Raw genomic sequence first — 5,437 nt, forward strand, 5'->3', positions numbered from 1 at the left:
GAGCTGAAAACAACCACCCTTGGAGTTCTTTCAATCACCTGCTCTTGGCTTTCTTGCAGCGATGATGTTTTCACCACAGTGGGACTCAAGTGGAGTTTAATTTGTTTAGATCCCCTCTTAAAATGGACTACTAACTCTAGATTCTAGACCTTTGTTATTCAGAATGTGGGGCTCAGACCATGCTGTTGTCATCACATGGGAGCTTGTTAGAAATGCGGAATGTCATTCCCCGACCTGGAGCCAGAGAATCAGAATCTGCATTTTAACAAGGTCTCCATGTTATTCATATGAACATTAGGTTGAGAAGTACTGGCCTAAAGCATTGATTTTCAAAGTCGACAGCACATTGAAATCATATGGGGATTTCAGTATTAAAAACTACTGATGTTCAACTCCCCTCTGAAATCCTGATTTTAATGGGCATGGGGAGGGGGGAGAGACTATCAAGAGTTTTTATGCCACCTCGCATAACGCTAATACTCAGCAATGACTATGAGCCACGATTCTAAAGACAGGGCAGCTTTGCACCAGAAGGTAATGTTGCTAATTAATCAGGACAGCTTTTGGCCTAAGTTACAAGTTTATGTGGGTCTAGTACCCCCACATGATTTTGCTCAAAGAAATGATCAATAAAATTGTCCAAGAAGATCTGAGGAGACAAGATAATGACCTAAATGTCCCAATTACTATGGATGAGGCCCATTAAAGTAATTAAAAATCAAGATATAATATTTGGTCTGTGGAAAGTGATAATGAGAAAACAGAAAAGATAAACGGAGAAAGAATGTCTAGGGGTCAAGGTGGTGCTATTAATCTTTCAGAGACATCAGGGGGATAATGAGGAGATGATGCTAAGATTATAAAAGAAACATGGGAGATTGGTTAAATGGAAACCTTTGTTGCAGAGTAAGGAACTTGGTAAAAAGGGAACTATCTGCCCTCTTGTACCTAAAAATAATGGGAGACCCTCCTCAGGGCACAGTTACTCATTATCTTAGTAAGAATGTATTCAGCTGCAAGTAAGAGAATACTTAAAAGTAGTGACTTAAAGACTTTGAATTATTTCACATACCTAGAAATCCAGATTTATGTTGAGATAGTAGAGTCTCTGTGACTTCTTTTGGCTCATTCTTCATGGTTGCAAGATGGCTGTCATTGCTCTAATGTGTCTCCTATGTGCCAAAGAGCCATTTTGGGTGCTGGGGTATAGTAATGAATCGGACAGACCTAGTCCCTCTTCCCAGATAGCTTACAGTCTCCAGAACCATTTCATCTGTGTTACGCATTTCATGATTCCAAATATTTGGATCGTCTTTAATGTATCCAAGAGGCAAAAAGATTGAAGAGTTTAAAAAGGATAAAAGTTTAGAAATTCTGCAGACACACCTTCTTGAAGCTGGGGAACTGTGCCTTTCATGTGAGTATCGGAAGTCAATAGAGGAATGAGGCAGAAACATTTCAGCCCTAGTAGGTGAAAGAAAATTATAGCAAAAATTCTTAGCTGCAGTGAAGCTTCATAAACATGGCAGGGAGTAGGTAGTTTGGTATAAGAGCAATGGTGCAGTAAGGGAAATAACCTCTTGTGTATTTCTGTGCCGTTTCCCATTTTTGTTTCTAAGCATCTCCAAACCTATGGTACTCTGTGTCAGAAGAGGAGGATATCTCCATTTGATAGGGGAGAAAAATGCAAGAACAGAGAGACAAAGTCACTGCCTGCGTTCCCACAATAGTGGGAATCAAATGTCCTGATTCCTCCTCAATCCAATGGATAAGTATTTTCATGTGTGCACCTAGCTTTGTGCTTGAACCTAATAACAGGGCTGGCAGTCATCACTAATATTATTTGAGCACTTTCTGTATGTCAGGCACTACCCTAAGCACTTTACATGCATTATTTAATCTCTCTATGAGGGGGGTTGCCAGTTTTACCCTGTTGGACAGGTGAGGAAATGAAAGTTCAGATTCATAAAGTAGCTAATCTGCAGTTGAGCTTGGATTCAAACTCTGAAGCAGCTTCAGAGCTCATGTCCTCAACCCCTGGGCTCTGGCCCTTCCAGGTATATAAAGTGCCTTAGTGATCTCTTCATGATGGTAATCCTGTGTAAGGTGGATGGGGTTGGACTGGGGGTCTTAGGGTTTCCCCTGATCACCTTAGTGAGGTTCAATGTCTTCCCTCTCTAAGTTTGTCTGACTAGACCAACCTGGAAATGGATGGAACAGTGTGGAGGGCATGAAGCTCAAAGAGACTCCCATTCTTGAAGGGACTCAAGTTTAGCTTTACTTTCAATGGGGCTATCTGTTCAGGCTCAAAGATTGACTAATCAGAATCTGGCACTTAAAATATTCTATGAATCTGGCTCCCTTCCCCTTTAAAAACATACCTGGATAAAAGAGAAAGCAAAGGGCTCCTGCAGAGCCTCTGGTCCTGCCTTCCTCTTCTCTGCCTGGCCCTCAGTCCTCATGATGCCTCTTATCTCCTCTCTCTACCTTGTTTATCTCTGTTCCCTCCTCAGCTTCTTTCCTTCTCTTCCCTGGTCCCTCTGAGATGCGTCTTATCTCCCTTCAGCAGCTCCATCAACAAAGTCCTATCATTTTTTCCTCCTGCTTCAGGATGCCTAGAATCATTTTAATCTGTTCCTCCGAGCTTTGGTTTTCAATCTCCTCCCAAACTTAATCTCAGACCCTTCTTCACTTAGATGAAAAAAAAGGCCAGAATGAGATTACATTACCTGACAAAACCTTCTGGCTCGGGGATCAAGATGATTAGAAAAGACAGCAGAATCTTTCTTACTTTACTACCATGCCTTTGGTATGTTGTGCTGAGAAAAGTTTTTTAATTAACCAAAGTCTCACCATCAATTAATGCTACAACCTCCACGACCAGCCCCCTGCTTTTTTTTTTTTTTAATTTAAACTATTGTTGAAAATTTTGTAACATGTTGGTGTATGGAAAGAACCCAGCTCTCTGGGTCAAACTGGCCTAGAACCTGAAGCTGTTCTTGCCCACCTGGGTGGCCCAGGACAAGTTGTTTTGGCTTCTCTTAGTCTCAGCTTTATCATTTATAAACATGGAATAGTAACAGGACCCTCATAAGTAAGTATTCAATGTAGCAATGCCAGTAAAGCAGTTGGCACAGTGCTTGGCACAGCGTAGGTGCTCTACGACTAGCAGGCACTGTTGTTAGTGCACTCTGCAGCCCCGGCAAGTTTAGAGTTACCTGTCTATGTTAGTTGAGAGTTGCTGGCAGGACCTGCAGAGTCCCCCAGGAAGGTACCTACAGCGCACTTGGAGAACAGGCATGTCAAACCTGTGGGCTTCTGGTCTATCGCAGAAGCTGCACATATGTCCCCTGATCTGGGCTTCTCATACTTTAGACACCCTAAGACCCATCTGAGAACATGTTAAAATGCATATACCTGGGTTCAACCCCCAGAGATGCAGATTCAGTGACTTGGAATTGGGCCCTACTACCTGAATTTTTTATGACTGTGGTAGAGTTCTGAAGCAGTTCTGAAGCAGGGAGCAGTGGACCCTCTGAGAGTGTGGTTCAGAGGCTCACATTCAAACAGTGCTCATGGCAGCTAGCCTGATTGCTAATCACTCTGTCCTGCCACTTTCCTCGATTCTGATCCTGCTTTACCTTTGTCTTTGGACCCTGGTCTCAGCTCCAGTTTTGCTCTGATTTTGTTCTTTCTTGGTTCACCGTGGTCAACCCCAGGGCATTCTTACCCTCTGGTTCTTGGCCTCAGCTTCCCCCACCTGCCCGAGGTCTGGCTCTGGCTGAATCCTGCATTACATGCTAAATTGTTCCCAAGTGATGCCATCACTCACTCCTACAGCTTCTGTGCGCCAGTTATGGTTATCATTCGCCATCCTCCCTTGCCTTTCATTCATGCCTTTGGTACCAGACACCCCTTTGGACTTCCAATGTGATGAAGAATCTAGGAAGATGGTAAGGGCACCATTTTGAATTTGAATCATGATTTTAAAACACTGGGAATGTGGAGAGTGGACCATGTACTGAATTTTTATTGCCCTTAAAATATATGCTGGGCTATTTTTTATTTCAATTTTAAATCCATCTCATATATCTTGGTTCATGTGGGGGTTTTCCACCCCTGCAAAATGATGAAGAATATAAGAAGTATGCTCTGAAAAAAAAATGCTCTGGTTTCTATCTGGATTTCTTCTCCTTTCTGAATTGTGGCTATATTAGATAGATAAATAGATAATTTTTAAAACTATGGATATATAAGAAAAAAACATGAAATTCACCATTTTAACCACTTTCAGTGTACGACTCAGTGGTATTAATTACATTTATAATGTTGTATAACCATCACCATGATCTATTTCCAAATTTTTTTCATCATCCCAAACAAAACCTCCATAATTATTAAGCAATAACTCTCTATTCGCCCTTCCCTCAGCCCCTGGTAACTACCATTCTACTTTCTGTCTCTATGAATTTGCCTCTTCTAGATATTTCATGTAAGTGGAATTAAATCCTATTTGTCCATTTATGTATGGCTTATTTCACATGGCATAATGTTTCCAAGGTTTGTCTGCATCGTAGCATGTATCAGAACCCCATTCCTTTTTTAAGGATGAATAACATCCCCATTATATGCATATACCACATTTTGTTTATCCATTTATCCGTTGATGGACAACTGGGTTGTTTCCATGTTTTGGTTGTTGTGAATAATGCTGCAGCAAACACTGGCATACAAGTATTTGTTCAAGTCTCTGCTTTTGAATTTTGTGGCATATATTCCCAAGAGTGGAATTACTGGGTCATATGGTAATGCTACATATTTAGTTTTTTGAAGAGCCACCACGCTGTTTTCCACAGTGGCTACCTTTTAAAATTCCCACTAGCAGTGTATGAGGGTTACAATTTTTCTGTATCCTCACCAACACTTGTTATTCACCTGTTTAAAAAACCTTATAGCCATCCTAGTAGGTATGAAGTGGAATCTCCTGGTTTTGATTTATACTTCACTAATGACTAATAGCATAGAACATCTTTTCATGTGCTTATTTGGTCATTTGTATATATTCTGTGAACATATGTCTATTCAAGCCCTTTGCTCATTTTTAAATTGGGTTGTTTGTCTTTTTGTTGTGAGTTGTGGGAGTTCTTTATATATTCTGGATATCGATTTCTTATCAGGTATATGATAGGAAAATATCTCCCATTCTATAGGTTGTCTTTTGATTTCTTGATAATGTTCTTTGCACAAAAGTTTTTAATTTTAATGAAGTCCATTTTATGTATTTTTCCTTTTGTTGCTTATTACCTTAGTGTCCTAAGAATCTATTTCTAAATACAAAGTCATGAAAATATACCTCTATGTTTTCTTTTTCTTTTTTTTTAATGTTTATTTTTTTATTATTGAGAGACAGAGAGAGACAGAGCAGGAGCATGGGAGG

This window comes from Acinonyx jubatus, chromosome A1 (genome assembly GCF_027475565.1).
Source record: "Acinonyx jubatus isolate Ajub_Pintada_27869175 chromosome A1, VMU_Ajub_asm_v1.0, whole genome shotgun sequence".
NCBI classification, from domain to species: Eukaryota; Metazoa; Chordata; class Mammalia; order Carnivora; family Felidae; genus Acinonyx; species Acinonyx jubatus.